This window comes from Triticum urartu, chromosome 2A (assembly GCF_056163025.1).
Source record: "Triticum urartu cultivar PI428250 chromosome 2A, HENAU_Tu73, whole genome shotgun sequence".
Taxonomy (NCBI): Eukaryota; Viridiplantae; Streptophyta; class Magnoliopsida; order Poales; family Poaceae; genus Triticum; species Triticum urartu.
This window is the reverse complement of record NC_141874.1, coordinates 237,666,717-237,685,987: the sequence shown is the minus strand read 5'-3', so window position 1 is coordinate 237,685,987 and position 19,271 is coordinate 237,666,717.

Below are 19,271 nucleotides of genomic sequence, written 5' to 3'. Positions count from 1 at the left end.
GCTGGTCCTTCCAGGGCCCCTCGTGAGGGTGGTCCTACCAACGGTCCTCACGAGGCCTGTCGCGCCATTCCTGGGCGGGCCACAGTCGTCCTAGCGTCCACCTCCTCGTCCTCCTCCATGACTGTAGCCCCGGTCGCTGCACTCGGGGCGTCGACCGTAGCGTCCCTCGCGTAGGGCTCGAAGCTCTTGGCAGTCGCTAGTGTTGTGGGTGTTCAAGTTGTGGAAGGCGCAGAATGGTCGACTGTTCTTGGATGACTCAGGCTGATCTCTGCCCCGTTTGGTGTCGGGCTCCGCAGCTAGCACTACCGCTTCCTTGCGCTTCACGTCCTTGGCCTTGGCTTTCTTCTCCTCTGTGCCTGCGGCTGGCAGCTCAAGGAGGGAAAGGTGCCCCTCCTCAGCTCTTGCACACTTGGTTTCCAGGTTGAACAGCTCCTGAGACGTGTAGAGCTCCTCGTGGATGGCGAGCTCTTCCTTCATCTTGACGTCACGGACGCCGTCGGAGAACGCGGAGATGATGGCCTCATCTGTGACCTTGTGGATCTTAAGGCGGGTGTTGTTGAAGCGTTGGATGTACTTCTGGAGGGTCTCCCTTGGTTGTTGCTTGATGCGGTGCAGGTCGGTCACGGCCGGCGGGCGGTCGCGACTGTCCTGGAAGTTGGCGACGAAGCGGTCGTGCATCTCGTCCCAGGAGGAGATCGAGCCGTGTTGCAAGTTCAAGAGCCAGGTGCGGGCCCCATCCTTGAGAGCCATGGGAAACCAGTTTGCCATGACTTTCTCGTCGCCGTTGGCTGCTTCGATGCTCAGCTCGTAGAGCTGCAGGAACTCCGCGGGGTCGGCGGTGCCGTCATAGCGAGGAGGCAGATCCGGCTTGAACTTGCCTGGCCAGGCGACGCTGCGCAGCTCAGGGGTGAAGGCGCGGCAGCCGGCCGTGGTTACTGGGGCCCGCCTTGGAGGTGGAGCTTGGTCTTGTCGAGGTCCGCACGGCGCCGCCGCAAAAGCGGAGCACGGTCTTGACGAGGCGGCGCGAGAAGTGCGTGTCCAGCTTCTCGCGGCCGTGGGATTTCTTGGCAGCTTCTCTCTTTGCGCGCGGGCATCGGTCGTGGCGGATCGCACCGCGGGGCCGCACGCCTTGGTGCCAAGGCGCCGTCTTTGGGCTTAGGTGGTGGAGGCACACCTCGGGCCTCGTCGCCCGTGGCTGGCTGACGGTGAGCCCGAGAGAGGGAAGGCGCCAGGGAGCCCCCTGTGGTGCAGACGAGCTCGGCGGCGCGGTCAATCCACTCCTCATAGAGGTCGTCGACTGGGCGGTAGCGCAGGAGCTCGTTTGCGGCGAGGAGTGCGGCTCGTGCCTCCATGGGAGCGCGGTGTGCATGAGACGAAGAGCCGGCTGGGGCCAGCGATGGAGTGGCGGTGCGGCCGTCCTGCCGCACCAAAGGATGCAGCGAAGACGCTCGCTGCTCGTACCCCACCGGGCCAGTGGCAGCGTTGGCGGCGGGAGACGGAGAATGATGTGGTGGCCCGCCGATGGGAGCCGTCTGAGCAACACGGGCAGTGAGGGCAGCCCGACGCTCCACTCGCGCACTGCGAGCGTCTGCCATGGAGACGATGGAGCGACGGAGCGACGAACCGATGGAAGGAAAGCTACGGCGCACCCCTACCTGGTGCGCCAAATGTCGGATGTGGGGTTCCGACAAACCCTTAAGGTTCGAACACTTGGGTGCACCAAGTCTTTTCCTCCCACCGATCTACGCCCTAACTCGCTAAGATCTCATGGACGAACTCGATGAACTCGAAACACGGAAAGACACAAGATTTATACTGGTTCGGGCCACCGTTGTGGTGTAATACCCTACTCCAGTGTGGTGGTGGTGGATTGCCTCTTGGGCTGATGATGAACAATACAATGGGAAGAATAGCCTCCTGAGGTTGAGGTGTTCTTGTGCATGGCTAACTTGTGTGGGTGAGAGTGATCTAAGATGTCGTCCCCTGCCTATGGTGGTGACTAGTCCTACTTATAGAGGCCCTGGTCCTCTTCCCAAATCTTGAGCGGGAAGGGAGCCAACAATGGCGGGCAAATTTGAAGGGGGACAGCTAGTCCAAGCTATCCTGACAAAAGTGGTCTTCGCCTGCCAAAGGCTCTGGTGGTGGCGCCGTCTTGGGCTCCACGATGACCTCCGTCTTGCTGTCCTTCTGATCTTGGTCTTGTTGCACCAAAATGGCAACCTTTGCCTGATGCCTCGGTACTCCTCGCCTGCGCTGCTTTCCCTAGCACCAAAGAGGAAACAAGGACGATGCGCGCGCTGGCGCCCTCCTGGTGTCGATCGTCATGGCTCACATCATGAGAGCCTCGTGAGGTTCACCTTGCCTTGATATCTCCGCTCCTCGTGATCCTGCCAGACTAGGCCGCTCTAGAGGAGGTGTGTCGTCCGCCTCGCGAGGCTTGGCCCCTCGCGAGGGTCTTGGATGCCTTGTTGATGAAGATGGGTCGTACGGCCTGCTGGCTTAGCCACGCAGCGGGCCACGGGCAGGCAAGTCTGGGGACCCCCATTCCCAGAACGCTGACAACTACTTCAAGCGGTCGCAGTGCCTGTGCAGCGGGCCTCCACTCTCGAAATGACCCCCTTGAAGGTGGCGTTACTGGGTTTGATCCTTGACGGATCGATCCCCATCTTCCTCACCGTATCTTCATATATCAGACAGAGGCTACTGCCCCCATCCATTAGGACTCTAGCGAGGTGGAATCCATCCACAATAGGGTCGAGTACTAATGCTGCGGATCCCCCGTGGCATATGCTGGTCGGGTGATCCCTGTGATCGAAAGTGATCGGGCAGGCTGGCCATGGGGGTTGAACTTTGGCGCTACTAGCTCGATGGAATATACATCTCGCAACGCTCTCCTTCTTTCCTTGTTTGGTATGTGGGTTGCGTAGATCATGTTCACCGTCTTAACCTCGGAAGGGAAGGGTTTCTGGCCTCCACTATTCGGCCTACGGGGCTCATCATCGTCCTTGCTTCATGGGCTTTTGCCCGAGTCTTCAGCTGTGAGCTTGCCGGCCTATTTGATCGCCCAATAATTACGGTTGGAGTGGTTGGCGGGCTTCTCCGATGTGCCGTGGATATGGCAGGGCCTGTCCAAAATTATTTCCAATCTAAACGAGCCATCGTTGTTGCCCTTAGGGGCCTTCTTTCATGGTCCAGACTTTGGATTTTGGAATCCGGCATTTACTGCCATGTCCTCGCCCTCACCGTCGTTGTGGCGATGTTTACTCTTGCTGCGTCGCAAACCTCGGATGTACCGGGTGTGTCGGGGTTGGTGTTTTTGCGAGCGAGCCAACTGTCTTTACCCGCGCAAAACCGGGTCATGAGAGAAGTAAGGGCTGCCATAGTTCTAGGTTTGTCCTGACCAAGCTGCCTTATGAGCCATTCATCCTTGACATTGTGCTTGAAAGCGGCCAGGGCTTCGGCGTCCGGACAGTCGACAATCTAGTTCTTCTTCGTTAGGAATCGGTTCCAAAATTGTTGGGCAGATTCTCCGAGCTGTTGTGTAATGCGATTTAGGTCGTCAGCATCCGGGGGTCGGACATAGGTGCCTTGAAAGTTCACTCGAAAGGCATCCTCAAGCTCTTCCCACCAACCTATAGAGTCTTCGGGGAGGCTGTTCAACCAATGTCAAGCTAGTCCTTTGAGCTTTAGTGGCAGATATTTAATGGCATGGAGGTCATCTCCTCGTGCCTTGTGGATGTGGAGGAGGAAATCATCTATCCATATGGCCGGGTCTGTGGTTCCATCATATGGTTCGATGTTCACAGGTTTGAAGCCTTCTGGGAATCGGTGTTGCATTACCCTCTCCATGAAGCATAGGGGGAGTGCGGCACCCCGAACTCGGGCTACATCGCGTCGGAGGTCTTCGGACATCTGAGCCCGTTGCTACTCCCGGATTCTATCGTTTCGGTTTGGCAAATCGTAATATCCTTCCCGTTGAGTGGGCGGGTCTTCTCTGGGTCCGTAGATGGACCTGGTACGGCCTCCTCGAGTGTCTAGGTCCTGGCAGAGGTCGTACTCGTAGGTGGGCCACATTTGATCCTTGCTGTAACACCGAGGTGGGTCGGCGGGGTGCTCAGCTTTGTCAGCTTCTCTGTCCCGCCCTCTAGGGGGGCGGTCCAGCTTTTCAGCACGTGCGTACGTATGTTGGACGTATTGGCTCTACGTCCTCGTCATCGCACTGCGGTAGCAATCTTCGCTTGGGATAGCTTTTGATTGGCTGTTCGCGGTCGTACCCTTCTTCAGCGGCTAGGACTTTGGTCTATCGATCGTTGAGGGTGTCCTATTCGGCCTTGATTTTGCTCTTTTGTTCCTTCAGGCTGCAGGCGGTGGCTTGAAGCCTCCGCTTGAACCGTTCCTGCTCCAGCGGGTCCTCGGGGATGATGAAATCGTCATCCCCGAGACTAGCCACCTCTTCAGAGAGTGGGACATAGTTGCTATCTTTGGAGTCATCGGGGTTTTTCGGGTTGAACGGGTCTTCCTGCCCTGCGGGGTCATCCTGATGATGTTCATTAGCCGCGTCTCTCGCAAGGTCATCTTATTTTTTGCGTTGCCATTCTCCACAGAGTCCATGTTGCCCGCATGGCTTCAAAGTGGCTTTAATCGACGATGTTGTCTTTGGTGCTTGGGCGGCTCATCTCCGGGCTTGTCTTGGTTCTGATTGGGAATGCCATCGCCGTCCTTGGGGGTGTCCACCATGTAAATATCGTAAGTGGACATAGCCGACTAGCGGCCGGTGACGCGGGAGGGGGGAGATAGGTGTTAGCCATGGCTCCGCTATCCTCATCCATGTATTCAGCAATTTTCGAATTATAATCTAGCATATCGGTTAAATCGTCGATAGTGGCTACCAAGTGGGTGGTGGGTGGGATGTAAAATTCCCCATGATACGCCTCGAAGGGTTGATGGTTGTGGGCGGAGGGCAGGTCCTCCTGTATTGTCATTTTCTGGATTCTGTCTAGCACCTCGGTTAACATAGCGAGGGTCACCGAATTTGAGGGCTCTAGGCCATATTCCATTGTAACAAGGTGGGGGCAATCAGTGCCCTGGCCGATCCTTGGTTTCCATGGGTCGAGCTAGACTCGGGGTGCGGTGCCGGATCCTCGAGAGGGTCCGAATTGTCACTAGGGACTAAGGACGAGCCTTGGTTTTTGTGTGTGGTTCCCACGTCGGGATTTGAGATCGAGCTGCTTCGGGCCAGGGGTGACCACCGGCCATCGGTTGCCAGCTTGTCGCAAGGGCTCAGAGGAGCATTGTGATGGAAAGGTTCAGCCGAGATTGACTCTTGGCCTCTGCCTCCTGATTCCGCCTTGAGGGCCGAGGATAGGCCCTCCACAGACATGACAGATCTGGCCGAATGTGGAGTCTGACCCCCGCTCGAAGCGGAGCCCTCCTGGATTGAGGTTGTTCAGAGGGCGGGGCCAATCTGTAGATCAGATTGGAGGGGGACTCCAGAGTGGGCATGGAGAGGACGGCGAGGGTTTTGGCTGGGGCAGTGAACCCGGCGAAGATTAGATCGCCCCACATATCCACAACGTATTCCAGATTGCTGAATCGAATTCGGTGTTTAGGAGTGAAGCTGTTGGTCTGACCTAAACGACCGGTTGGATCGGTGTGCAACACGATGCTGCCGAACGCAAAGAGTTGGCAGTGGACAAAGAAGTCCCCGGATTCGATGCCTTCTCCTATGATTAGGCGAGCCATCGGTCCTTTGGGCGACCCCACAACGAAACTCTCAATGAAAGCACCAATGTCAGTGTCAAAACTGGTAGACCTCGGGGTAGGGGTACCGAGGTGTGGATCTGAGATCGATGGGGAACAAGGGACGACGAACATGGTGTTTACCCAGGTTCGGTCCCTGTGGAAGAGGTAATACCCTACGTTCGCTTGATTATATTGAATGTGTAGTATGGTTTACAAAGTAGATCTACCTCGAGATCCACATGAGCTAAACCTAAGGCGATGAGGTGATGAATATAGCTCTAGTCCTAAAGACTACAACCCCCGGTTTATATAGACACCCGTAGGGTTAGGGTTGCTGGAGACAGATTACAATAAGGAATAAAGAGATCCTACCTATCCTTGACTTGGAGAGCACACCACAGCTTCATAGATCTCCTGCCGTTGTATGGCTTTACTAGCTCGACCCATATCCGATGGGCCGACACCCTGAGGACCCCTTAGTCCATAACTCTCTCACCCACCACAACCCCTCCCTCGCTCGAAACCCTAGCAAGGTCATCACCGCCGCCGCCATTGTCAACATATGCCGGTTTGCCCATGTAACTTACCCACCGATCTCCATACCCAGGCCACCTTGAGTTTCTTAGATGCCTCCTGCCAAACCCCCCCTTTCCCACAGATCTGCATCCCCATCACCCAATCCAGAGTGTCGCAGACTAAGCCCGGCTACGCTTCCCGTGGAGCTCGAGGAGCGACTGGCCCAAAAGAGGTGTATCGCGGCCTCTTCGCTCGACGTTGCTGAGGTGGCCGCTGAGGAAGCTGACGACCATTACCGGCCACATGCATTCAATCAGCGGGCTAGAGTATGCAGGTATGTCACGGACGCCGACTATGACATGGAGATCATCGACAGCGACGGCCTGACGCGGGCCATGTCACTGGTTAAGCGGCCCACCCCCAACCCCTCAGGTTCAACTGCCATCGATCTCATCCATGGCCCCGCCGCTTATCTCCTCTGGCTTGTTGTTAATAATTTGCCATCCTACATCGCCATCGAGCCCCTTTTGTCATTTCTGAAGGACACGTTCTACAATGCTTGCTTGGGATCCACAGCTTCCAAGTCAGACCTCATCGATGGCGACCACGAGGAGGGCACCCTCTCCATCTCTTCCAAGGGGAAAGAGCTCATCTGCTCTTCCAAGGGGAAAGAGCCCATCCGCGACATCAGGAAGGGCACCCTACAGCCGTGCTCTTCCAACAGGAAGGATCCCATCTGCGACAACATGGAGTGCACCAAGTGTAGGTGTAAAAACCGGCGGATCTCGGGTAGGGGGTCCCGAACTGCGGGTCTAAGGCGGATGATAACAGGAAGCAGGGGACACGATGTTTACCCAGGTTCGGGCCCTCTTGATGGAGGTAATACCCTACGTCCTGCTTGATTGTTCTTGATGATATGAGTATTACAAGAGTTGATCTACCACGAGATCGTAGAGGCTAAACCCTAGAAGCTAGCCTATGGTATGATTGTATATATTGTCCTACGGACTAAACCCTCCGGTTTATATAGACACCGGAGGGGGCTAGGGTTACACAGAGTCAGTTACAAGGGAGGAGATCTTCATATCCGTATTGCCTAGATTGCCTTCCACGCCAAGGAGAGTCCCATCCGGACACGGGACAAAGTCTTCAATCTTGTATCTTCATAGTCCAATAGTCCGGCCAAAGGATATAGTCCGGCTGTCCAGAGACCCCCTAATCCAGGACTCCCTCAATAGCCCCTGAACCAGGCTTCAATGAGATGAGTCCGGCGCACAGTATTGTCTTCGGCATTGCAAGGTGGGTTCCTCCTCCGAATACTCCATAGAAGATTTTAAACACCAGAATAGTGTCCGGCTCTGCAAAACAAGTTCCACATACCACCGTAGAGAGAATAATATTTCCAAAAATCTAATCGGCTGACGTGTTTTGACAGCACGATGTTACGTCATGGCCCGGTCATTATTCGAACCGTTTCTCTCAACCAGCACCGCGCATATCGCAAGGCGGTTTTCCTGACATGTCTTGTCGAAGCGGAGATCGTGTCCCCCTTATTACGGGATTCTCATCAATACGGACGTGGGTAACCCACTCGTACCCGTTGGTACGACTCCTCGATTTTAGGCGAGTCCAAAACAGCCGCGAGGAGGACGCTTGACATTCACCCTCTTTATAAAGAGGCCAAGACATGTCCCTTTTTCCTCTCGCGCTCAATCGAATCCTTCCCCCGCCTCGAGTTCCAACACCCCAGGCCCAGGTCAGGCACTTCGGACCTTCAACCATGTCCGGATCCAACCTGCAAGGTCGGTGGATGCCTTCCTCTATCACAGAGGAGGACATCAAGAAGCTGAGAGAGGCCAGATATCTGACCACCGAAATTTCGCACAGGCTGCCCGCCCGGGGGCAGGTCATCCCCACTCCCGAACCCAACGAGAGTGTTGTGTTTGTCTCTCACTTCCTCCGAGGACTAGGCCTCGCTCTGGTTCCCTTTGTTAGGGGACTCATGTTCTATTATGGGCTGGATTTCCACGATCTGGCCCTGGATTCCCTCCTTCACATCTCGTCCTTCATCGTCGTATGTGAGGCCTTCCTCCGCACTACCCCTCACTTCGGCCTGTGGCTCAAGACCTTCAATGTGAAGCCGAAGATGATCGAGGGGCGGCACGTAGAGTGCGGAGGTGCCGTAATAAGCAAAAGCGCTAACGCTCCATGGCCAGAGGGTTCCTTCCCAGAGGTATCTGGTTTGTGGCAGCGGGAGTGGTTTTACATCACAGCTCCCCGAAGCGCCAAGTGGGCCGCCATCCCTGCCTTTCGCTCGGGCCCCCCACCACAACTGACGTCATGGATCGGCGAGGGGCTAAAGTGGGGTTCGGTAAAGGATGTGCTGATATTGCAGAGTCGCATCCGAGATCTCATTGAGAGAGACGTCAACCTGGTCACGGTGATGCAGGTCATGCTAGTTCGCCAGGTCCCTCCTTGCAAACGTAGGCCTCTCCGTTTGTGGGAGTTCAACCTGGAGGGACTGCGAACCATTCAGCACTTCCTCGGCATGACGCTCGAGAAGATGTACAAGTTGTTCTTCGGATCACAAATAAAGTGTCCGGACACCAACGAGGATGCGGGTCTGAGCTGTAATCGCCTGGATACCCAAGTAAGTAATCCCATGGCCGAACACAGTATTTCTCTTATTCATGATAACATCCTTTTGAGAAGTCGCTCTTTGACCAGGACTGGATAACAAAGGCAAAGATGATCAGGTGTCCGGCCCCCTTTCGGAGGGCTTGGCCAATCCAGTACTAGACAGAATGCTGGAGCCGGCGCCTTATCAAGTGCCCTCGAAGGAAGATAAAGGGGGGAATAAAGAGGCCGGAAGCGATCCTTCCTCACTACTCGCCCCAACCGGGGGAACGAGCGCCTCCGCGAAGGAGGACAACTAGGGAGAAGAATCTGACACTCCCTCTCCCCGGGGAAGGAAGAGGACCACCTCTGAAGATCCGGAAATAGAGGTTTCCAAAAGAGGGAAGAAATCTTCGCTAGAGGGTCCTGCCCCAGGGGGTACCCTTGCTGCACAGTGTCCGCAAGGGAATCAGCCCTCTACCGAGCTGTAAGTAATCAAAAAGTACTTAGTAGTGAAAATATCCTACCTTACTTCTGAAGACAATAACCGAAGCTTATATCTTGTAGTTCGGATCATAGCCCTTCTCGACAGAGTTTGTCTTCGGGGGATCTTCTTCCGGGGATGATGGAGAGCGAAACACCTCCCCCTGCCACCCCGCCTAATGAAGCGGGCGACCCTGAAGTGTCGTCGCGGAGGGTTTCTCCTGATCCACCAAGGCCAGGGGTAATCCCTTGGCCACCCGGAGTCCTCAATATTCGGTCCCTAAAGAGAGCAACAGGAAGAGTCCGGAACCGTATAGTGTGCGGTCGGACGCACTGAAGGATCTTCTGGAGCAAGCGGCTATCTCAGAAGCGCATCGTACGCTAATGAGTACGGTAGTTGAAAGGATTTCATCCGCCGAAAGCAGATTGCATGAAGCTTTTATGAGTCTGCTGAAAGGCTTTGAGGTACATGACATAGTGTATATTTTTCACAGTACCGCACACATTAGGTGTGCCCTATGCAGATAGTAGCCCCTGAGACTCTGGTTGTCGTCGAAAACGGCGGCAAACAGAGGATCATAGTCCAAGGTAATAACCAGACCGCCTTTATGTGCAGGTGGCTGAAGCTCCGATGGCTAGCCAGACTGATGGGTTTGCCAAGCTAAAGCGGCAACTTGATGCGGTAGATGCCAACATCGTTCTTGTCAACAAGCGGCTTGACGAGGCACAGGGTAAGTGATTTCTCCGATGATCAACGCATAGTAAGAGGAGCAGGATGCCAATATCTTTAATATGTTGTGACTGCAGATGGAGCTGCCACCGTGGAGACCCTTCGGGCAGAGCTTGCCCGGGCCAAGGAACAATCAAGGAATAGCGATGCGGCCGCTCTAAAGACGGTCGAAGAGCTGCGGGCCAAACAGTCTGCATCACCAGAGCAAGGAAAGGATAGCCCAGATGGCCACTGAGTTGAAAGATGCCGCTGACCGCTACCAGCTTCTTGAAGAAGAAAGCCGAGCGAGGGCGATTGACCTAGAGAAGTCCATGGTAGCAGCCAAGGAAGCTCGCTCAAAAATCAGGGCGACGAAGGAGGAGCTGCATCAAGCTGCGGATATCGTGGCTGGGAGGCCCTTCTTGCTGCGGACTAAGTTTGGAGATCCGAAGTATGCTTCTCTTGATCAACTATGGAGTTCTGCGGATGCCTACGTGGATTTGGCGGCAAGTGCTACTGATGCGGCCGAGTACTTCAAGGATCAAGGAGATCGCGAAGTGGAAAAGCTGTTCTGGTCACAGTTCCATGCTCCAGTGCGTCCGCTACTGCTGAATGAGAAAATGGCTGAGTGGGCCGAGCTCCATAGGTTGTCCGGACTCGCCATGAGGTCCGTTGTGGATCATCTGTGGCCAGGAGGGCCAAGGCCGAATAGTTACTTTAGTTTGGTGCAACAATTCCTTGGTGATGTGCCGCACATTGATGCTATGAAGAGGTCGGCGTGTGTAGAGGGTGCGCGGATGGCCTTTGCCCGTGTCAAGACATACTGGGCAGAGATGGAGGCCACCACTGTTGCAACACAGGGTTCGGCCGTGGGCTGAGTGGCTGTCGAGCACTACTTTGAAGAAGTTCTTGAAGGCGCTCGTTCGATAGAGGCTCAGTGCTCGAAAAATATTATGTTCTAGTGACATGTACTCCCATTGTAAAAACAATGTTTTATTGAGTTATGAAGGTTGTGTTTATACTTTTGCCTGCAAGTATTATGATGCCTCCTGTGGGGCCGTTTATGTATATATGTATATAACCTGAAAGTTTGCAGTCGTCGGCTTCCGCCCCCACGCATATAATGCGGGGGTGTTTGCAAAAAACACGTATTCACACTTGATCAAATGTATTGGTCCATTAAGGAGGTGGTGGCGCAGCGAATGAGGCAATCAGACTATATTGCTTTAACACTTTCACTTAGCCGTAGAAGATTTCGCTGGGTCATCGACTGGTTGACCAGTCTCGCGCTATATCATGACAGTCAGTTTTTGGCTTTCTCTACTGAGGTGCTCATCCGGATGAACCAGGGCACAATCGCAGTAGTTCTCCCAGTGCTACCTTAGCCAATATAGCGGAACGTAAGGTACCAAAACATGGGAGCCGGGCAAACCCAACATTTGACCAAAGACATGATTCGGAGCTGATGCATATAAGGCCAAACTTGCGACGCCGAACACTCCCTAAGGTATTCGGTCTTTATAACATATGTCGGGCTGAATAATGCCCTTAATAATAAACCCTGGGTGTCCAGGTACGTGCCATATCCTGACGTGGCCACATGCCAATACGTCGGCATCCTTCTCGGTTGTATTGGGTATCCGGAGGATGTGGGCAACAAGAGACAGTAAAAAAGGTTGACGCATGGTCTTAATCTAAAAAGAAACCTTTGAGAGGGTCCCTGCTGCACGTCTGCGCCTGTGCCTCCGTTGTGCCGTTTCCTGGACGGGTGTAGCACGTTTGTCATCTATAAAAGAGAAGAACTTAGGTGAAAGTTGCCATGCCAGAAAATTGGTTATTGTTAATAAACCATTAAAATTTAAGATAAGTAAAGTTGCGCCGGACTAGCCCTGATTACACGCGGGAAGCCCCTGGTACCGTCTAGGAGGGTTTGATTATCAAACCAATCTCATGTATATTTAGTGGTGCACCGGACTCGTCTAACCGTGTCTGTGGTCTTGACGACCTGTCATTTTTCTGGTTGGTGAGGCCATCTAGTGCTCGGCGGCTTAAGCCGCCGCACATTCTTCCACGCCTAGAGCACGCTCAGTATTTCCGCTAACTGTGATGGTGCCACATGGACCGGGCATCTTAAGCTTGAGAGAAGCATAATGCGGGATTGCATTAAAACAAGCGAAAGCCGCTCTTCCGAGTAGTGCCTGATAGCCACTTCGGAATGGAGCGATGTAGAAATTTAACCTTTCGCTTTAGAAGTTGTCGCAAGAACCGAATACAGCCTCTAGTAATAGAGGGCCCGTGCAGTGGGCCTCTAGGCCTGGTATTACTCCCTTGAAGGTAGTAGTATGGTGGCTTATTTTTGATGGGTCTATCCCCATTTTTCGGACTGTGTCCTGATATATCAGGTTTAGACCACTGCCGCCGTCCATGAGGACTTGTGTGAGATGGTATCCATTTATTATTGGGTCTAACACAAAGACAGCCAATCCTTCGTGTCGGATGCTTGTCGCATGATCCCCGCGATCAAAAGTGATCGGGCAGGCCAACCAGGGGTTGAACCTAGGGGTGACGGGCTCTATGGCGCGTGCGTCTCGGAGTGCATGTTTGCTTTTCCTCTTCGTCACATGGATCATGTTGACTGTTTTAACCTCTGGTGGGAATTTTTTTCTGTCCTCTAGTGCTTTGCTGGCGAGTTTCGTCCTCGTCTTCGCTTGGTGTCTCCCCCCTTGTGTTCGGCGTTTAGCTTACCGGCCTACTTGAAGACCCAACATTCTCTGTGGGTGTGATTTGCAGGTTTATCGGGGGTGCCATGAATCTGACACGGTCCATCTCTGCTGCCTTTGAAAGGCTTTTTCCACTGACCTGGTTGAGAGCCCCTGAATCCGGCGTTTACCGCCGTATTATCTGGGCTATCATCTTTATTTCGACGCTTGCTTTTATTGCGTCGTAGTTTTCCATTGCCATCCCTGACTTCGGATGTGCTTGGGTCGCTGGTGCTGCTGCGGGCTAACCAGCTGTCTTCGCCCACGCAAAAGCAGGTCATGAGACTTGTTAGAGCTTCCATTGTTCTCGGTTTTTCTTGGCCGAGGTGTCTGGCGTGCCATTCATCTCGGACGCTGTGTTTGAAAGCTGCCAAGGCTTCGGCGTCCGGACAATCGATGATTTGGTTCTTCTAGGTGAAAAACTTGTTCCAAAGCTTTCGGGCGGACTCTCCGGACTGTTGAATTATATGACTTAAATCATCTGCATCCGGAGGTCGGACGTAGGTCCGTTGAAAATTAGCCCGAAAAGCGTCCTCGAGCTCCTCCCAACTTCCAATTGAATTTTCGGGGAGGTTTTTTAGCCAGTGCCGAGCTGGTCCTTTAAGCTTGAGGGGCAAGTATTTAATGGCGTGGAGATCGTCTCCGCGAGCCATATGGATATGGAGGATAAAGTCCTCAATCCAGACCCCAGGGTCTGTGGTCCCGTCATACGCTTCTATGTTCACTGGTTTGAATCCTTCTGGGAATTCGTGGTCCAGCACCTCATCGGTGAAACATAGGGGGTGTGCGGCACCCCTGTACTTGGATGTACCATGGCGTTCTGACGGTTGTGGTATTTGGTTTTGATTTGGTGCCGGAGCACGCTTCCTAGATTCATAGATGGATCTGGTCGCACCGGATTTTTGGCGCAAGTCCTCACGTACGTCGTGTGTTGACTTATGTGCGTATTTGTTATCCGCTCTATCACGGTCACAAGGTGGTGGATCCGGCCGGTTGGCCATTTCATTATTTGGCTGTGTGGGCTCTAAGGCCTCGTCGTCGGATTCAGGTAACAGCTTGCGCTTTGGATAGCTCTTCGTGTGGTAACTTCCACCATACTTTGCTTCGCTGTCGAGCACTTTGTTCCACCTGCTGTTGAGTGTGTTTTGTGCGGCCTTAAGCCTTTGCTTCTGGTTCTTCAGACTCCTCGTTGTGGCAATAAGCCTTCTGCGGAGGTTCTCTTGCTCCAAGTGTGTTTTCGGGATGATGTGTGCATCTTCGTCTAGACTGTTTTCCTCCCCAGATGGGGTTTGATGAGGGTTATCCTCAGCATCACCGTGTTCGGACGTCGGATCCGTACTATCTTCACCGCTTGTTGATTCATCGTGTTCTGCCGCCGGGGCAATGTGGTCGTCGTTTCCTCTGGAGTCGACTGGAGTGTTATTTTCTCTTGCGCTGTTATTGTTGTTTTTGCTATGCCGGAACTTAGAGCGGCGCCGCTGACGTCGGCGCTTGGGTTGTTTCTTGGAGGGGCCATCCTCCGATGTATCTTTGTCATTGCCTTCTTTGAGTGTATCCACCATGTATATGCCATGTGATGAAGTGGCTGTCCGGCGCCCTGTGGGCGCTGGATCATGTTCGTCTCCTGTTCGTCTCGTAAGGGGTGAAGTCAGTATCCGGCTCCATCGCCACTGAGAGTGCAGCCTCCATGGCGGGGTCTATCCCTCCGTCCTTGGATGGCGCAATTTGCTCTGGATTGAAGGCCGGAGGAGTTGCAGATGCGATCTCCCGAACACTGTCCGACGACAGAGTTACGTCGTGCTCGTCGTGACTGTGCAGCGCACCTGACACGGGATCGAATCCGTCGAAGATCAAGTCTCCGCGGATGTCGGCGGTGCAGTTTAAGTTTCCGAATCTGACCTGATGGCCAGGGGCGTAGCTCTCGACCTGCGCCAGATGGCCAAGCGAATTGGCCCGTAGTGCGAAGCCGCCGAATACAAAGATCAATCCGGGGAGGAAAACCTCACCCTGGACCACATCGCTATCGATGATCGAAGGAGCCATCAAGCCTTATGGTGACGACACAGTGGAACTCACAATGAAAGCACCAATTTCGGTGTCAAAACCGGCGGATCTCGGGTAGGGGGTCCCGAACTATGCGTCTAAGGCGGATGGTAACAGGAAGCAGGGGACATGATGTTTACCCAGGTTCGGGCCCTCTTGATGGAGTTAATACCATACGTCCTGCTTGATTGTTCTTGATGATATGAGTATTACAAGAGTTGATCTACCACGAGATCGTAGAGGCTAAACCCTAGAAGCTAGCCTATGGTATGATTGTATATATTGTCCTACGGACTAAACCCTCCGTTTTATATAGACACCAGAGGGGGCTAGGGTTACACAGAGTCGGTTACAAGGGAGGAGATCTTCATATCCGTATTGCTTAGCTTGCCTTCCACGCCAAGGAGAGTCCCATCCGGACACGGGACGAAGTCTTCAATCTTGTATCTTCATAGTCTAATAGTCCGGCCAAAGGATATAGTCCGGCTGTCCGGAGACCCCCTAATCCAGGACTCCCTCACCAAGGGCCTGTGCTCTTCCCACTGGAACGGGCCCATCTGTGACAAGTGAGGAAACCCATGATTTGTTTCGCCGTGCCTCTTCACAAGGGGGAACCCATGATTAGTCTTGTCGAGTCCCTTTTGCAGTGTAGTGAGAATATGTCTAGTTTTAATTGCTATATTTGGTTGTTTGCAGTATGCCTTGTTTATTTTAGTTGTTCACCATGTGATTCTCTATATGTGGAACTATTTACTGTGCAATACATTTTCATCAATACTTGTTTTAAACATACCGATAGGAATGCATATATTTGCTTGTTGTTAGGCCTGTTATAGCTAGCATATGCCTCTTTTAAAGTTTTTTGGTTGTTCGGTTGTTTGTAGTTAGCATATGTCCAGATTCAAATGCTATCTTTGGTTGTTCATAGTATGCCTTGTTTATTCCAGTTATTCACAATGTGACGTTTCATATGTGCAAGTATGAACTGTGCAGTTCAATTTCATCAATATCAGTTTCAACAATACCACTATGAATGACTACATTTGGTTGCTGCATGTTCTAGTTAACACACCTTTCCATTTTTTATTTAACAATAACCAGTGTACTTAGACAGGCACAATACCAGTTTGAATGACTATGTTTGCTTGTTGATAAATGTTAGGCATGTTGTAGTTAACACACCTTTCCACTTGTTTTGCTTTACTAGCGTGCTTAAACCTGCACACTGAAGCTATCTTTTGGAGATTATTTTGTCTGCCATCGATATATTTGGTTGATGTTTAGTCTGTTGTGCTTAACATGCCTCTCGATGTACTTAACGGGACAATTTTGGGAACGGCTGCTGTTTTCCGTCGAGGTTAGTTTCATCCCATGGCTTATATATACTCACTGTTCAGGATATGGGTAGCTTGTACCATATAGGTCGGGGCTGATAAGGGACTAATCGGTGAATCGAACTTTTAACTAAATATATCTGTAACCCATTTATCGTTAGTTTAACTAGGACCATATGTAATATATCTGAGGCTACATAGCAACATGCACTGTACTGAATGTCTAAATATGCAATCCTAGGCTGCATAGCAATAAGGAAGAGTGTTACCTTAATGTTCTGATGATGTCTAGATATACGTAGAAGAGCAGCAGCAGCAACAGCAACAACACAACCCTGTTTGGATACTCTAAATTAGCTAGAGGTTAAATTTAGTTTCTAGCTCATGACTAACCCTGAACTAACTCTAGCTAAAGAGGTGTTTGGATGATAGGGTTAGATTGATAATAAATGCAGCAGGAGAACTAGCTCCAATTAGTACCTCTTGGGTGGGATAGTTTTTTTGGGCAGGTTAGATGCAACTAGCTCAAACTAGTCCTAATGTTTGGATATACTTTAGGGCTATTTGAGCCCAAACTAGCTCAAACTAACTCTAACCCATGGATACAGTAGCAGTTAATCAGCCGATAATTTGTAAAAATGCAATAAACTCCCTCTGGCCCATAATATAAGATGTTAATTCATCTAATATGTGAGTATATTGGATGTTATAATATATTATATAACAGTGTTGTACTACATCATTGTGCAATTGTTGTTTAGCTTCTAATATTAACTTGGTGCTTTTAGGTACATATGTCATTGGTGAAGATCCGCACTTCGACCCTTCCTGCATATGGGGCAATCAGATATTGATGAACCAACATCAAGTGAGGAAGCTGATAAAGATTGCCAGTAAAATGGGTCAAAAGATGGCAATTAACCTATTTTTTTACGCTGTATCCAAGACAACATCGAACTACGGGATGGTAAGTAAGAACTCTGCAGCCTTATTTTTACTGCCCATAATGAGTTGTGTTAGACGACAATGTCTGAATCTTTTTTCCTTTGTAGTGGTTGCCAAAGCAGTTTATTCAAGGTTACCTCTCAAACTACATGATTGGTGGTCGGCCATCACAAGGGGGAGTGCGGCATGAAGACAGTGAAGGATGGGCGGTCGGCCATGACAAGGTTACCACTAAAGTATTTCTACTAGAACACGATGATTATCTAGATGTGTTCACGAAGACAGTGAAGGATGGGAGGTCGGCCATCACAAGGGGTTGGACTAGAGTCGTGCGTGCCTTCTGCATGGAGGAGGGCACAATATGGGCATTCTGCTTCACCTTGTTCAGCGACCAGAATATATTTCCCTTCTTTCTTTATAGTCTTTAATAGTACAAGTATACAACTGTGGTTCATCATTCTTTATTTCGTGCTTATGTAATTCTTGAACATACCTATGAATCGAATAATGCATTGGTTGTTTGAACCTGATGGATATGAATAAAGCTATATCATACTTTCAAATTCAAATCCGGTAAAATCTGAAATAGCAGCAATTAAATTATGGTGAAATTACGCTATGCAGGTCATTACGGCGCACACGATCGGTAAAACACAAACGTTTGTGATATACACCATAATCCGACACGGTTCACAGAGATGAAACATGTGCGAGCATGCACATAGTTGCCGTTTGCAAAGCATGTGCGATGTCACACAATATCACAAATGATGCGGGCAAACTAAACGTTTGTCATAGTTGCCTTATCGTACACGATTTGCAACCATGAACTATTTCTGATGTGGTACGCATCATAAGCGCTGCACCAAAAAATAGCGTGTGCGATAGTTGTCATGTACGAGGATGTTACGATGGCCGATGTTTCGTAATCCTATCGGACACTCGTACGATGATTAGCTAGTCTTCTTAATTAGTTATCGAGGTAAATGCACCGGTGGTATATAAAGTTGCTTAGGATGTGCAATTTGGTGCCTAATGTTGCAAAATACGGAAAAGTGGTGCCAAAACTTGTTTTTGCGAGCACGTACGGTGCATGCAGGCATATCCTGACACATGGGGGGCACTATCAGTGGCTGGCATGTGGCGTTTTATATATACCCCCCTAACTTTTTACTATTCGTAGGGTAAAAGCGTGAAACGACGGGAGTACAACTGGCTTCTACTAGTAGTTGTCATGTACTCATATCAGAAATCTGGTGGTAGCTCACTGGTAGCTAGCACGACTCTTCTTTGCCTAGGTTCTAGGTTCAAACCCCAGGCCACCGAAATTTTTTATATCGGCTTTTTTTATTGCAGAACTACATGTAGTGCATCACACTTATTGGCAGAAGAACATACAGTTCAAATGTTTATAGTAAAAAATCATCTGTAAAACAGGAAGAACATACGGTTCAAATGCTTACAGTAAAAATCATCTATAAACAAGTTATAATCATTTTGTAGAGGAAGATTGCATCATACATAGCAACATCACAACCATCACATATAGCAACAGTATTGCATTAATAAAAGGACAAGGTTCGGTAGCACAAAAGGGAAGGTTTAGAAATGTAATACAAAGTAATAGTAGTGCATCAGTTGAAATGCTTCAGTTGTTGCTCATCTACTTGAAATACAGTGAGAGGAAATGCTGCCAATCATCATCTAGAGGTGCATTCTGTGTGAACACAACGTCTTCCTCTACTTGGACATAATTTGGTCCTCTTGAAGTTCCTATTGCTGTAACATTAGCCATGTCATCTCCAAAAAAGGAGGTTGTAGAAGGCAGGAGCTGTTGCTCTTGCTCCTCTAGCATTAGTTGCACTTGCTCCTGTAGCATTAGTTGCATTTGCTCCTCTTCTAGCATTTGCATTTGATCCTCTTGTAGCAATTTCATTTGCCCCTCTTGCAGCACCTCCTCTTGTTCCCCTCCCAGCCTCTCTTGTTGTTCCTCTGCTAGCACCAGACCCTCCTCTTGTTGCTCTGCCAGCACTAGCCCCTCCTCTTGTTCCTCTCCCAGCCCCTCTTGTTCCTCTTCTTGTTGATTGTTGCCTTCCCCTTGACACATCTATTGTCACTCTGGCA